The sequence below is a fragment of the Neoarius graeffei genome, chromosome 13 (genome assembly GCF_027579695.1).
Source record: "Neoarius graeffei isolate fNeoGra1 chromosome 13, fNeoGra1.pri, whole genome shotgun sequence".
Classification (NCBI taxonomy): Eukaryota; Metazoa; Chordata; class Actinopteri; order Siluriformes; family Ariidae; genus Neoarius; species Neoarius graeffei.
Genome location: NC_083581.1, coordinates 22,132,599 through 22,149,825, shown reverse-complemented (window position 1 = coordinate 22,149,825; position 17,227 = coordinate 22,132,599).

Sequence of the window (17,227 nt, the reverse complement as noted above, 5' to 3'; positions counted from 1 at the left end):
TTAATGCGGGAGACCAAAATCACAACGACTTAGGGGGCGCTATAGAGGCCCTGAGCCCCGGCCAAGTTTGGGCTTCTGGTTCTGAGTAGCGGTGCCAATTCTCGGAACTGGTGCCAAATTTCGTGCGTTTTCGCCCATGGCAAGCGCCCCGAAAATGGCCCAACAGCGGAGAAAAATAAAGAAGAAGACGGAAGAAGAATAATAATAGTGAACTCTTACAAGAACAATAGGGCCTTCGCCCTATAGGGCTCGGGCCCTAATTAAAGCCGCAAGCGGCCTCGACGGGCCCTCGCGCCAGCGGCCACGGGGGGGCGGGGGCATGCGTCCCCGCGAAAGACCTTCCACAGCTTCTTCGGCAAGTGACATTACTCCCACAATGGCGACAAAGCACAGAAATGGACACAGAGTACACGGTGCGCTGAGATGTTGTCATGGACAGAACATTTTATGCCATGGCTTCCCAACCAAATTAATGTATTTACCTCATCAGTCACCAAGCTATAGCTACATAGGATTGTCTTCTGTTAGACATCCATTAGTCTGTATGTAACGCTACAACACTTGCTCCCGACTGCCCACCCATTCCCCACAAGTCATGTGTGTTTAAGTCAACCAAAACAACATACTCCTGGAGCCTCATGATTGTAAACAGCTGTCCTGCAACTGCTACAGCGCAATGAGCGCCCCCAGTGGTGAAAGTTCACCAAATTTGGTATACATGTCAAGGGACCAATGAAGAGTTGTTTTGTCAAGTTTGATCAAGTTTGACCAATCAGAAGCCGAGATATAAATTGTTGCCTGAGAACAGCGCCCCCAGTGGCAAAAGGTCACAAAATTTGGCACATATGTCAGGTGACCTGTTTAGAGTGTGCGTATCAAGTTTGATCAAGATTGAGTAAATAGAAGATGAGATATTGATTTTTGAAGAATAAATTTTTAGGTTTTTCCCATGTCAGTAGGTGGCGCTATGCTGTACATGAGCGATTATGAGTTGGAAAAATAAGTGTCTACAACAGCAACGTACTATCACAAGGAAGTGGTGTGAAGGAAAAGCATTATGGAATTATTTTCCAAAAACACGTTTTGGAGCAATTGCGTCGGCCAAAAACAGCGCCCCCCATGGACGAAAATTCCCAAACTGTGGTAAACATGACAAGGGAGGGAGTAAGAGGGTGCCCGTGAAGTTTGACCAAATTTGAGGAAAGATTGGATTTTTTGCCCAAAAACAGCGCCCCCAGTGGCGAAATATCACAGAAATTGGGTAACATGTCAGAAGCCCAATGACTGATTTGCCTGTGAAGTATGAGCAGTTTTGAGCAATTAGAAGATGTGTTATGAATTTTTAAGCATGTAAAATTTTGCATTGAAAATTGATTGACATATAACTTCTGAACGGTTTATCCTACGTGAAACCAATTCAGAAACTTTTGTCAGCCATGTCTGTAGATGATGTCTATTCATTTTGGTGACATTCCTATGAACGGCCTAGGAGGAGTTGCGCCGTCTTCGTGGCCATGCATTTCGCACAAAAGTGAAATTACCTCACTTCCTGTTGGGCGTGGCTAATGCATTGGCATTACATTTTTGTCCAGCTTAGTGAGATACATATGCCTACCAAATGGCATGCCACTACTACAAACTACATGGCAACCAGGCACCTTAATGTGGGAGGCCAAAATCACAATGACTTAGGGGGCGCTATAGAGGCCCTGAGGCCCGCCTGGATCTGGGCTTCCGGTTCTCAGTAGCGGTGGCAGTCTAAGAAAAAGGAGTCAAATTTCGAGCGTTGTCGACCATGGCAAGCGCCCCAATAAGGGTCTTGAAAAGAGTTTGCTTGCCAAGTTTGACAAATCAGAAGCTGCAATATCATTTTTGCCATAACCAGCACCCACAGGGGCGAAAGTGCACAAAATTTGGCGTACATGTCAGGTGAGATATGAAGAGTTTGCGTATGAAGTTTGAGGACAATTGAGTAAATAGAAGATGAGATATAGATTTTTGAAGAATAAATTTTTTGGTTTTTCCCATGTCAGTAGGTGGCGCTATGCTGTACATGAGCAATTATGAGTTGGAAAAGTAAGTGTCTACAACAGCAACATACTATCACAAGGTAGTGGTGTGAAGGAAAAGCATTATGGAATTATTTACCAAAAACCCGTTTTGGAGCAATTGCGTCGGCCAAAAACAGCGCCCCCCATGGACGAAAATACCCAAAACGTGGTATACATGACATGGGAGGTAGTGAGAGGGTGGCCGTGAAGTTTGACCAAATTTGAGGAAAGATTGGAATTTTTGCCCAAAAATAGCGCCCCCAGTGGCGAAATATCACAGAAGTTGGGTAACATGTCAGAAGCCCAATGAGTGATTTGCGTGTGAAGTATGAGCAGTTTTGAGCAATCAGAAGATTTGCTATGAATTTTTAAGCATGAAAAATTTTGCATTGAAAATTGATTGACGTATAACTTCTGAACGGTTTATCCTACGTGAAACGTATTTAGTAACTTTTGTCAGCCATGTCTGTAGATGAGGTGTATCAATTTTGGTGACATTCCTATGAACGGTCTAGGAGGAGTTGCGCCGTCTTCGTGGCCATGCATTTTGCACAAAAGTGAAATTACCTCACTTCCTGTTGGGCGTGGCTAATGCATTGGCATTACATTTTTGTCCGGCTTAGTGAGATACATATGCGTACCAAATGGCATGCCACTACTACGAACTATAAGGCAGCCAGGCACCTTAAAGCGTGAGGCCAAAATCACAACGACTTAGGGGGCGCTATAGAGGCCCCGAGCCCCGGCCAAGTTTGGGCTTTTGGTTCTGAGTAGCGGTGGCAATTCTCGGAACTGGCGCCAAATTTCGCGCGTTTTCGCCCATGGCAAGTGCCCCGAAAATGGCCCAACAGCGGAGAAAAATAAAGAAGAAGAATAATTAAAGCCGCAAGCGGCCTCGACGGGCCCTCGCGCCAGCGGCCAAGGGGGGCGGGGGCATGCGTCCCCGCGAAATACCTTCCACAGCTTCTTTGGCAAGAGACATTACTCCCACAATGGTGACAAAGCACAGAATTGGACACAGAGTACACGGTGCGCTGAGACGTTGTCATGGACAGAACATTTTATGCCATGGCTTCCCAACCAAATTAATGTATTTACCTCATCAGTCACCAAGCTATAGCTACATAGGATTGTCTTCTGTTAGACATCTATTAGTCTGTATGTAACGCTACAACACTTGCTCCCGACTGCCAACCCATTCCCCACAAGTCATGTGTGTTTAAGGCAACCAAAACAACATACTCCTGGTGCCTCATGATTGTAAACACCTCTCCTGCAACTGCTACAGTGCAATGAGCGCCCCCAGTGGTCCACAAGTCATGTGTGTTTAAGGCAACCAAAACAACATACTCCTGGTGCCTCATGATTGTAAACACCTCTCCTGCAACTGCTACAGCGCAATGAGCGCCCCCAGTGGTGAAAGTTCACCAAATTTGGTATACATGTCAAGGGACCTATGAAGAGTTGTTTTGTAAAGTTTGATCAAATTTGACCAATCAGAAGCCGAGATATAAATTGTTGCCTGAAAACAGCGCCCCCAGTGGCAAAAGTTCACAAAATTTGGCACATATGTCAGGTGAGCTATGAAGAGTTTGCGTATGAAGTTTGATGACAATTGAGTAAATAGAAGATGAGATATAGATTTTTGAAGAATAAATTTTTTGGTTTTTCCCATGTCAGTAGGTGGCGCTATGCTGTACATGAGCGATTATGAGATGGAAAAATAAGTGTCTACAACAGCAACGTACCATCACAAGGTAGTGGTGTGAAGGAAAAGCATTATGGAGTTATTTACCAAAAACCCGTTTTGGAGAAATTGCGTCGGCCAAAAACAGCGCCCCCCATGGACGAAAAGTCCCAAAATGTGGTATACATGACATGGGAGGTAGTAAGAGGGTGGCCGCGAAGTTTGACCAAATTTGAGGAAAGATTGGATTTTTTGCCCAAAAATAGCGCCCCCAGTGGCAAAATATCACAGAAATTGGGTAACATGTCAGAAGCCCAATGAGTGAGTTGCGTGTGAAGTATGAGCAGTTTTGAGCAATTAGAAGATTCGTAATGAATTTTTTAGCATGTAAAGTTTTGAAGTGAAAATTGATTGACGTATAACTTCTGAACGGTTTATCCTACGTGAAACGTATTTAGTAACTTTTGTCAGCCATGTCTGTAGATGATATGTATCAATTTTGGTGACATTCCCATGAACGGTCTAGGAGGAGTTGCGCCGTCTTCGTGGCCATGCATTTCACACAAAAGTGAACTTACCTCACTTCTTGTTGGGCGTGGCTAATGCATTGGCATTACATTTTTGTCCGGCTTTGTGAGATACATATGCGTACCAAATGGCATGCCACTACTACAAACTATAAGGCAGCCAGGCACCTTAATGCGGGAGGCCAAAATCACAACGACTTAGGGGGCGCTATAGAGGCCCTGAGCCCCGGCCAAGTTTGGGCTTTTGGTTCTGAGTAGCGGTGGCAATTCTCGGAACTGCTGCCAAATTTCGTGCGTTTTCGCCCATGGCAAGCGCCCCGAAAATGGCCCAACAGCGGAGAAAAATAAAGAAGAAGAAGAAGAAGACGGAAGAATAATTAAAGCCGCAAGCGGCCTCGACGGGCCCTCGCGCCAGCGGCCAAGGGGGGCGGGGGCATGCGTCCCTGCGAAAAACCTTCCACAGCTTCTGCGGCAAGAGACATTACTCCCACAATGGCGACAAAGCACAGAATTGGACACATGGCAACAATAGGGTCTCGCACTTCGTGCGTTGTCGACCATGGCAAGCGCCTCAATAAGGGTCTTGAAAAGAGTTTGCTTGCCAAGTTTGACAAATCAGAAGCTGCAATATCATTTTTGCCATAATCAGCACCCCCAGGGGCGAAAGTGCACAAAATTTGGCGTATATGTCAGGTGAGCTATGAAGAGTTTGCGTATGAAGTTTGATGACAATTGAGTAAATAGAAGATGAGATATAGATTTTTGAAGAATAAATTTTTTGTTTTTTCCCATGTCAGTAGGTGGCGCTATGCTGTACATGAGCGATTATGAGTTGGAAAAATAAGTGTCTACAACAGCAACGTACAATCACAAGGTAGTGGTGTGAAGGAAAAGCATTATGGAATTATTTACCAAAAACCCGTTTTGGAGCAATTGCGTGGGCCAAAAACAGCGCCCCCCATGGACGAAAATTCCCAAAATGTGGTATACATGACATGGGAGGTAGTAAGAGGGTGGCCATGAAGTTTGACCAAATTTGAGGAAAGATTGGATTTTTTGCCCAAAAATAGCGCCCCCAGTGGCGAAACATCACAGAAATTGGGTCACATGTCAGAAGCCCAATGAGTGATTTGCGTGTGAAGTATGAGCAGTGTTGAGCAATTAGAAGATTTGTTATGAATTTTTAAGCATGTAAAAATCTGCATTGAAAAATGACTGACGTATAACTTCTGAACGGTTTACCCTACGTGAAACGTATTTAGCAACTTTTGTCAGCCATGTCTGTAGATGATGTGTATCAATTTTGGTGACGGTCCTATGAACGGTCTAGGAGGAGTTGCGCTGTCTTCGTGGCCATGCATTTCGCACAAAAGTGAAATTACCTCACTTCCTGTAGGGCGTGGCTAATGCATTGGCAATACATTTTTGTCCGGCCTGGTGAGATACATATGCGTACCAAAGGGCATGCCACTACCACAAACTACATGGCAACCAGGCACCTTAATGCGAGAGGCAAAAATCACAACACGTTAGGGGGCGCTATAGAGGCCCTGAGGCCCGCCTGGATCTGGGCTTCTGGTTCTCAGTAGCGGTGGCAGTCTAAGGAAAAGGAGCCAAATTTCGAGTGTTGTCGACCATGGCAAGCGCCCCAATAAGGGTCTTGTAAAGAGTTTGCTTGCCAAGGTTGACAAATCAGAAGCTACAATATCATTTCTGCCATAACCAGCACGCCCAGGGGCGAAAGTGCACAAAATTTGGCGTATATGTAAGGTGAGCTATGAAGAGTTTGCGTATGAAGTGTGATGAGAAGTGAGTAAATAGAAGATGAGATATAGATTTTTGAAGAATAAATTTTTTGGTTTTTCCCATGTCAGTAGGTGGCGCTATGCTGTACATGAGCGATTATGAGTTGGAAAAATAAGTGTCTACAACAGCAACGTACTATCACAAGGTAGTGGTGTGAAGGAAAAGCATAATGGAATTATTAACCAAAAACCCGTTTTGGAGAAATTGCGTCGGCCAAAAACAGCACCCCCCATGGACGAAAATTCCCAAAATGTGGTATACATGACATGGGAGGTAGTAAGAGGGTGGCCGTGAAGTTTGACCAAATTTGAGGAAAGATTGGATTTTTTGCCCAAAAATAGCGCCCCCAGTGGCGAAATATCACAGAAATTGGGTAACATGTCAGAAGCCCAATGAGTGATTAGCGTGTGAATTATGAGCAGTTTTGAGCAATTAGAAGATTTGTTATGAATTTTTTAGCATGTAAAATTTTGAAGTGAAAATTGATTGACGTATAACTTCTGAACGGTTTATCCTACGTGAAACGTATTTAGTAACTTTTGTCAGCCATGTCTGTAGATGATGTGTATCAATTTTGGTGACATTCCTATGAACGGTCTAGGAGGAGTTGCGCCGTCTTCGTGGCCATGCATTTCGCACAAAAGTGAAATTACCTCACTTCCTGTTGGGCGTGGCTAATGCATTGGCAAGACATTTTTGTCCGGCTTAGTGAGATACATATGCGTACCAAATGGCATGCCAGTACTACAAACTATATGGCAACCAGGCACCTTAATGCGGGAGGCCAAAATCACAACGACTTAGGGGGCGCTATAGAGGCCCTGAGCCTCGGCCAAGTTTGGGCTTTTGGTTCTGAGTAGCGGTGGCAATTCTCGGAAGTGGTGCCAAATTTCGTGCGTTTTCGCCCATGGCAAGCGCCCCGAAAATGGCCCAACAGCGGCGAAAAATAAAGAAGAAGAAGAAGAAGAAGAGGAAGAAGAAGACGGAAGAATAATAATAGTGAACTCTTACAAGAACAATAGGGCCTTCGCCCATAGGGCTCGGGCCCTAATAATAGTGAACTCTTACAAGAACAATAGGGCCTTCGCCCTATAGGGCTCGGGCCCTAATTAAAGCCGCAAGCGGCCTCGACGGGCCCTCGCGCCAGCGGCCAAGGGGGGCGGGGGCATGCGTCCCCGCGAAATACCTTCCACAGCTTCTTCGGCAAGAGACATTACTCCCACAATGGCGACAAAGCACAGAATTGGACACATGGCAACAATAGGGTCTCGCATTGAACGGTGCTCAGGGGGCGCTATAGAGGCCCTGAGGCCCGCCTGGATCTGGGCTTCTGGTTCTCAGTAGCGGTGGCAGTCTAAGAAAAAGGAGCCAAATTTCGTGTGTTGTCGACCATGGCAAGCGCCCCAATAAGGGTCTTGTAAAGAGTTTGCTTGCCAAGTTTGACAAATCAGAAGCTGCAATATCATTTCTGCCATAACCAGCACCCCCAGGGGCGAAAGTGCACAAATTTTGGCGTATATGTGAGGTGAGCGATGAAGAGTTTGCGTATGAAGTTTGATGACAATTGAGTAAATAGAAGATGAGATATAGATTTTTGAAGAATAAATTTTTTGGTTTTTCCCATGTCAGTAGGTGGCACTATGCTGTACATGAGCGATTATGAGTTGGAAAAATAAGTGTCTACAACAGCAACGTACTATCACAAGGTAGTGGTGTGAAGGAAAAGCATGATGGAATTATTTACCAAAAAGCCGTTTTGGAGCAATTGCGTCGGACAAGAACAGCGCCCCCCATGGACGAAAATTCCCAAAATGTGGTATACATGACATGGGAGGTAGTAAGAGGGTGGCCGTGAAGTTTGACCAAATTTGAGGAAAGATTGGATTGTTTGCCCAAAAATAGCGCCCCCAGTGGCGAAAGTGCACAAAATTTGGCGTATATGTCAGGTGAGCTATGAAGAGTTTGCGTATGAAGTTTGATGACAATTGAGTAAATAGAAGATGAGATATAGATTTTTGAAGAATAAATTTTTTGGTTTTTCCCATGTCAGTAGGTGGCGCTATGCTGTACATGAGCGATTATGAGTTGGAAAAATAAGTGTCTACAACAGCAACGTACTATCACAAGGTAGTGGTGTGAAGGAAAAGCATTATGGAATTATTTACCAAAAACCCGTTTTGGAGCAATTGCGTCGGCCAAAAACAGCGCCCCCCATGGACGAAAATTCACAAAATGTGGTATACATGACAGGGGAGGTAGTAAGAGGGTGGCCGTGGAGTTTGACCAAATCTGAGGAAAGATTGGATTTTTTGCCCAAAAATAGCGCCCCCAGTGGCGAAAGTGCACAAAATTTGGCGTATATGTCAGGTGAGCTATGAAGAGTGTGCGTATGAAGTTTGATGACAAATGAGTAAATATAAGATGAGATATAGATTTTTGAAGAATAAATTTTTTGGTTTTTCCCATGTCAGTAGGTGGCGCTATGCTGTACATGAGCGATTATGAGTTGGAAAAATAAGTGTCTACAACAGCAACGTACTATCACAAGGTAGTGGTGTGAAGGAAAAGCATTATGGAATTATTTACCAAAAACCCGTTTTGGAGCAATTGCATCGGCCAAAAACAGCGCCCCCCATGGACGAAAATTCCCAAAATGTGGTATCCATGACCTGGGAGGTAGTACGAGGGTGGCCGTGAAGTTTGACCAAGTTTGAGGAAAGATTGGATTTTTTGCCCAAAAATAGCGCCCCCAGTGGCGAAATATCACAGAAATTGGATAACATGTCAGAAGCCCAATGAGTGATTTGCGTGTGAAGTATGAGCAGTTTTGAGCAATCAGAAGATTTGTTATGAATTTTTAAGCATGTAAAATTTTGCATTGAAAATTGATTGACGTATAACTTCTGAACGGTTTATCCTACGTGAAACGTATTTAGTAACTTTTGTCAGCCATGTCTGTAGATGATGTGTATCAATTTTGGTGACATTCCTATGAACGGTCTAGGAGGAGTTGCGCCGTCTTCGTGGCCATGCATTTTGCACAAAAGTGAAATTACCTCACTTCCTGTTGGGCGTGGCTAATGCACTGGCATTAGATTTTTGTCCGGCTTAGTGAGATACATATGCGTACCAAATGGCATGCCACTACTACAAACTACACGGCACCCAGGCACCTTAATGCGGGAGGCCAAAATCACAACGACTTAGGGGGCGCTATAGAGGCCCTGAGCCCCGGCCAAGTTTGGGCTTTTGGTTCTGAGTAGCGGTGGCAATTCTCGAAACTGGTGCCAAATTTGGTGCGTTTTCGCCCATGGCAAGCGCCCCGAAAATGGCCCAACAGCGGAGAAAAATAAAGAAGAAGAAGAAGAAGAGGACGGAAGAATAATTAAAGCCGCAAGCGGCCTCGACGGGCCCTCGCGCCAGCGGCCAAGGGGGGTGGGGGCATGCGTCCCCGCGAAATACCTTCCACAGCTTCTTCGGCAAGAGACATTACTCCCGCAATGGCGACAAAGAACAGAATTGGACACATGGCAACGATAGGGTCTCGCACTGTACGGTGCTCGGGCCCTAATAATAATAGCGCCCTAATAAGGGTCTTGTAAAGAGTTTGCTTGCCAAGTTTGACAAATCAGAAGCTGCAATATCATTTTTGCCATAACCAGCACCCCCAGGGGCGAAAGTGCACAAAATTAGGCGTACATGTCAGGTGAGCTATGAAGAGTTTGCGTATGAAGTTTGATGACAATTGAGTAAATAGAAGATGAGATATAGATTTTTGAAGAATAAAATTTTTGGTTTTTCCCATGTCAGTAGGTGGCGCTATGCTGTACATGAGCGAGTATGAGTTGGAAAAATAAGTGTCTACAACAGCAACGCACTATCACAAGGTAGTGGTGTGAAGGAAAAGCATTATGGAATTATTTACCAAAAACCCGTTTTGGAGCAATTGCGTCGGCCAAAAACAGCGCCCCCCCATGGACGAAAATTCCCAAAATGTGGTATACATGACATGGGAGGTAGGAAGAGGGTGGCCGTGAAGTTTGACCAAATTTGAGGAAAGACTGGAATTTTTGCCCAAAAATAGCGCCCCCAGTGGCGAAATATCACAGAAAGTGGGTAACATGTCAGAAGCCCAATGAGTGATCTGCGTGTGAAGTATGAGCAGTTTTGAGCAAGTAGAAGATTTGTCATGAATTTTTAAGCATGTAAAATGTTGCATTGAAAATTGATTGACGTATAACTTCTGAACGGTTTATGCTACGTGAAACCTATTTAGTAACTTTTGTCAGCCATGTCTGTAGATGATGTGTATCAATTTTGGTGACATTCCTATGAACGGTCTAGGAGGAGTTGCGCCATCTTCGAGGCCATGCATTTCGCACAAAAGTGAAATTACCTCACTTCCTGTTGGGCGTGGCTAATGCATTGGCATTACATTTTTGTCCGGCTTAGTGAGATACATATGCATACCAAATGGCATGCCACTACTACAAACTACATGGCAACCAGGCACCTTAATGCGGGAGGCCAAAATCACAACGAGTTAGGGGGCGCTATAGAGGCCCTGAGGCCCGCCTGGATCTGGGCTTCTGGTTCTCAGTAGCGGTAGCAGTCTAAGAAAAAGGAGCCAAATTTCGTGCGTTGTCGACCATGGCAAGCGCCCCAATAAGGGTCTTGTAAAGAGTTGGCTTGGCAAGTTTGACAAATCAGAAGCTGCAATATCATTTTTGCCATAACCAGCACCCCCAGGGGCGAAAGTGCACAAAATTTGGCGTAGACGTCACGTGAGCTATGAAGAGTTTGCGTATGAAGTTTGATGACAATTGAGTAAATAGAAGATGAGATATAGATTTTTGAAGAATAAATTTTTTGGTTTTTCCCATGTCAGTAGGTGGCGCTATGCTGTACATGAGCGATTATGAGTTGGAAAAATAAGTGTCTACAACAGCAACGTACTATCACAAGGAAGTGGTGTGAAGGAAAAGCATTATGGAATTATTTACCAAAAACCCGTTTTGGAGCAATTGCGTCGGCCAAAAACAGCGCCCCCCATGGACGAAAATTTCCAAAACGTGGTATACATGACATGGGAGGTAGTAAGAGGGTGGCCGTGAAGTTTGACCAAAATTGAGGAAAGATTGGAATTTTTGCCCAAAAATAGCGCCCCCAGTGGCGAAATATCACAGAAATTGGGTAACATGTCAGAAGCCCAATGAGTGATTTGCGTGTGAAGTATGAGCAGTTTTGAGCAATCAGAAGATTTGTTATGAATTTTTAAGCATGTAAAATTTTGCATCGAAAATTGATTGACGTATAACTTCTGAACGGTTAATCCTACGTGAAACGTCTTTAGTAACTTTTGTCAGCCATGTCTGTAGATGATGTGTATCAATTTTGGTGACATTCCTATGAACGGTCTAGGAGGAGTTGCGCCGTCTTCGTGGCCATGCATTTCGCACAAAAGTGAAATTACCTCACTTCCTGTTGGGCGTGGCTAATGCATTGGCATTACATTTTTGTCCGGCTTAGTGAGATACATATGCCTACCAAATTGCATGCCACTACTACAAACTACCTGGCACCCAGGCACCTTAATGCGGGAGGCCAAAATCACAACGACTTAGGGGGCGCTATGGAGGCCCTGAGCCCCGGCCAAGTTTGGGCTTCTGGTTCTGAGTAGCGGTGGCAATTCTCGGAACTGGTGCCAAATTTCGTGCGTTTTCGCCCATGGCAAGCGCCCCGAAAATGGCCCAACAGCGGAGAAAAATAAAGAAGAAGAAGACGGAAGAAGAAGAAGAAGACGGAAGAATAATAATAGTGAACTCTTACAAGAACAATAGGGCCTTCGCCCATAGGGCTCGGGCCCTAATAATAATAGTGAACTCTTACAAGAACAATAGGGCCTTTGCCCTATAGGGCTCGGGCCCTAACTAGAAACTATATGCCAAGCAGGCACCTTAATGCGAGAGGCAAAAATCACAACACGTTAGGGGGCGCTATATAGGCCCTGAGGCCCGCCTGGATCTGGGCTTCTGGTTCTCAGTAGCGGTGGCAGTCTAAGAAAAAGGAGCCAAATTTCGTGCGTTGTCGACCATGGCAAGCGCCCCAATAAGGGTCTTGTAAAGAGTTTGCTTGCCAAGTTTGACAAATCAGAAGCTGCAATATCATTTCTGCCATAACCAGCACCCCCAGGGGCGAAAGTGCACAAATTTTGGCGTATATGTGAGGTGAGCGATGAAGAGTTTGCGTATGAAGTTTGATGACAATTGAGTAAATAGAAGATGAGATATAGATTTTTGAAGAATAAATTTTTTGGTTTTTCCCATGTCAGTAGGTGGCACTATGCTGTACATGAGCGATTATGAGTTGGAAAAATAAGTGTCTACAACAGCAACGTACTATCACAAGGTAGTGGTGTGAAGGAAAAGCATGATGGAATTATTTACCAAAAAGCCGTTTTGGAGCAATTGCGTCGGCCAAAAACAGCGCCCCCCATGGACGAAAATTCCCAAAATGTGGTATACATGACATGGGAGTTAGGAAGAGGGTGGCCGTGAAGTTTGACCAAATTTGAGGAAAGATTGGATTTTTTGCCCAAAAATAGCGCCCCCAGTGGCGAAATATCACAGAAATTGGGTAACATGTCAGAAGCCCAATGAGTGATTTGCGTGTGAAGTATGAGCAGTTTTGAGCAATTAGAAGATTTATGAATTTTTAAGCATGTAAAATTTTGCATTGAAAATTGATTGACGTATAACTTCTGAACGGTTTATGCTACGTGAAACGTATTTAGTAACTTTTGTCAGCCATGTCTGTAGATGATGTGTATCAATTTTGGTGACATACCTATGAACGGTCTAGGAGGAGTTGCGCCGTCTTCCTGGCCATGCATTTCGCACAAAAGTGAAATTACCTCACTTCCTGTTGGGCGTGGCTAATGCATTGGCATTACATTTTTGTCCGGCTTAGTGAGAGACATATGTGTACCAAATGGCATGCCACTACTACAAACTACATGGCAACCAGGCACCTTAAAGCGGGAGGCCAAAATCACAACGAGTAAGGGGGCGCTATAGAGGCCCTGAGGCCCGCCTGGATCTGGGCTTCTGGTTCTCAGTAGCGGTGGCAGTCTAAGAAAAAGGAGCCAAATTTCATGCGTTGTCGACCATGGCAAGCGCCCCAATAAGGGTCTTGTAAAGAGTTTGCTTGCCAAGTTTGACAAATCAGAAGCTGCAATATCATTTCTGCCATAACCAGCACCCCCAGGGGCGAAAGTGCACAAAATTTGGCGTATATGTCAGGTGAGCTATGCAGAGTTTGCGTATGAAGTTTGATGACAATTGAGTAAATAGAAGATGAGATATAGATTTTTGAAGAATAAATTTTTTGGTTTTTCCCATGTCAGTAGGTGGCGCTATGCTGTACATGAGCGATTATGAGTTGGAAAAATAAGTGTCTACAACAGCAACGTACTATCACAAGGTAGTGGTGTGAAGGAAAAGCATTATGGAATTATTTACCAAAAACCCGTCTTGGAGCAATTGCGTCGGCCAAAAACAGCGCCCCCCATGGACGAAAATTCCCAAAATGTGGTACACATGACAAGGGAGGTAGTAAGAGGGTGGCCGTGAAGTTTGACCAAATTTGAGGAAAGACTGGATTTTTTGCCCAAAAATAGCGCCCCCAGTGGCGAAATATCACAGAAATTGGGTAACATGTCAGAAGCCCAATGAGTGATTTGCGTGTGAAGTATGAGCAGTTTTGAGCAATCAGAAGATTTGTTATGAATTTTTAAGCATGTAAAATTTTGCATCGAAAATTGATTGACGTATAACTTCTGAACGGTTTATCCTACGTGAAACGTATTTAGTAACTTTTGTCAGCCATGTCTGTAGATGATGTGTATCAATTTTGGTGACATTCCTATGAACGGTCTAGGAGGAGTTGCGCCATCTTCGTGGCCATGCATTTCGCACAAAAGTGAAATTACCTCACTTCCTGTTGGGCGTGGCTAATGCATTGGCATTACATTTTTGTCCGGCTTAGTGAGATACATATGCGCACCAAATGGCATGCCACTACTACAAACTACACGGCACCCAGGCACCTTAAAGCGGGAGGACAAAATCACAATGACTTAGGGGGCGCTATAGAGGCCCTGAGCCCCGGCCAAGTTTGGGCTTTTGGTTCTGAGTAGCGGTGGCAATTCTCGGAACTGGTGCCAAATTTGGTGCGTTTTCGCCCATGGCAAGCGCCCCGAAAATGGCCCAACAGCGGAGAAAAATAAAGAAGAAGAAGAAGACGGAAGAATAATAATAGTGAACTCTTACAAGAACAATAGGGCCTTCGCCCTATAGGGCTCGGGCCCTAATGAGACGTTCTGGCAAAGTTAGGGTCTGAGAACGGCCTTTATATAGGCAGGGGTGAAAACCAGGAAGTGAGTTGAAGGTGAGCTGGAATTCCCGTCCCAGATCAGCACTGGCATGGGAGAGCCGTAATCTGTGGAGTGGATGTCTGGGGTGAAGCATGACAGAAGGCTCTAATGCTGGAGTTGGGTGATTGCTAACTCTACCTAGGGCATCCAGACTTTCCCCTACAGAAACTACACTGCTCTTGTTTTTACTAACCGTCTCTTGAGTCCGGATATGAACCTCTAAAGTGGCAATCTTCTCCGTCAGAGAGCTAACTAATATACACATCACAAATAAAGCTATTACTAACGATGGAGTAAGAATGACTAAAGATCCTGCACTCAACACCTTGAACAAGCTGAATCCCATGATAAATGCTTCATGTATTTTCGTCAAAGATTTGTTGGTATTCAGTCAGATCTGAAATGGATGGCCTCTACTTACTGTCTTCAGATGGGGGAAAACAAAGGTGTTCTTGGAAAAAAAAAGAAAATGCAAAGAGAAGGGAAGTGAAACATGCAACAAAAATAAACGATAGTGGAAAATTATTGATGAAAAAACAGGAAAAAAGGTTGTAGTTTAAATGCTGACACTGATAAGAGACTCAAGCAATTCGAAAACAGGAACTACATCACTGGCATTATAGGGCACTTTGCTGTCAAGTCTTGGCATACATGCACCGCATGCACGTGCGCGCACACACACAAAAAAAGGAATCCATGTGATCCTCCCTGCCCAAAGAGTTTATGAGGTGTAATATAGATCTCTGAATCAGTTAATCACCAGTGAGAATGCAGATTGTCCATACCAAAATGCGTGGATATAAAAAGTCTATACACCTCTGTTAAAATTACAAGTCTTTTTTTTGTGATCATATAATCTTTTTCCATCTTTAAATAAAATAAAAATAAACAGATAGAAACATTTTAGCAGGGGGAAAAAAGAGACAATAACCTGGTTGCATAAATGGTCATACCCTTTAACTAATACTTTGTAATACAGTACTCTTTTAAGTAAGTGTATACTATCTTAACACATCTTGATCTGGCCATTTTTATTCTATTCTTTAATACAAAAATGCTCCAGTTCTATAAAATTGTGGGAGGCCACTTATTTAGCATAGGTCTAAATGTCATAGAATATAATAGAATATCTTTATTGTCATTGTAAATAAATACAGTGAAATTAAATGCAATCCTTGGTGGAAAAAAGGTGCATCTAAAAACCTATAAAAATAATACAACAAAAACTAATAAATATATAAATAAATAATTAAAAAAGTTATTTAAAACAGTAGTCATCACTCACAAACATTCACATCCTATGGTGTGGGGGGCATTGCACAATCCCATTTTGTATCATATTTGTATTACTGAATGTACAGGTTTCCTTAATTTAATGCCCTTATGGCACTGGCATAGAAACTGTTCCTAATCCTGTTTGTCCTAGCTGTTAATGACCTGTAATGTCTGCCTAAAGGCAACAGTTCAAACACAGTGTGTCTGGGGTGAGAAGCGCGTTTTGTACTTTTTTTTATACTGTGGGAACTGTACAAAACCTCCAGAGAGGGGAGAGGGCAGCCAATGATCTTCTGGGCCATAGTGACAACCCTCTGGAGCGCTTTCCTTTTTCCTATCATAAGAAAAAAAATAAAGATAAGCACATATAGGTGCTGATGTTAGAGTCTTTTTGACCACATTGTTTATTGTTCACACTTTTGTACAGTAGAAACAGGAGCTACAACATTTTAAAAATGAATGGGTAATTTTATGACATCAGAAAACTGGCTCTTGTCCTGGCTCCAGAAATCCCAATAACTTCAAACATCCATATTCCTGTTGGACTCACCTATCTGCACACCTTTGACCAAAGGACCTAATTAAGAAATGTAGCGTGCCTCTGTCAAGAGAAATTTTCTTTATCAGCTAAGCTAGCAATTTCCTCCTGATCCTCTCAATGAGTTCAAAACACTGTTGCTTTTCTGAGGCAAGGCCAACATGGAATTCTTGGAGCTCTCCATTAAGGTGAGTGAGTGGGGTTGGAGCTCAGGCAGACACCGTGAAATGGACCCAACTGTGGATCACAGCACTGGGCTCAGCCCATTTGGCAAGGGCCATTAAGGTGACCATGCCTTACCTGGACCTGCTATAGCCTGCCATTCATCCCTGTTCTCTCTTGCTTTCCCTTCCGTGCTTCAGTTTTCAGTGCCCACTGCAGCCACAGGCCCTGAACATGCATTCCTGTAATGGAGAACCCTAGAAAAAAAGGCTGACAGGGAGAATTGATGATGTTTATTAAGCTTGGATTTTGAGGTTGGGGAGCAATTACATCACATTCCCTAAAAGTGTAGAGACCTGCAAAATTTGGGCTATTCCACCAAGCATGTCAGAGTAATTTCATTTTAAATCCTTGATTGAAACTGGGGCTCTTCTATATTTTAGAGCTACTTGGCTTATTTGAAAGCCAAAAACTATAATTGCTACTAGCAAATATAATTATTAAATAGGAAGCATGCAATATGTATTTTGTAGTAAGGAAATATGTTGTGATAATCTTTGTTTGTAACTTCAGAAGGGTAATTGATGAATATTTGTAGTGTAGTATACATAGATGAGTATATTTCAGACTTTTAAAATAAGTATTTTATGCATTTATGCTATGCTTGACTTAATTAACCCTTAATTCCACAAAGTGAAACACATTCTAGACAAGTGTGAGGCAATTGAGGAAGGCCCATATGTCAGT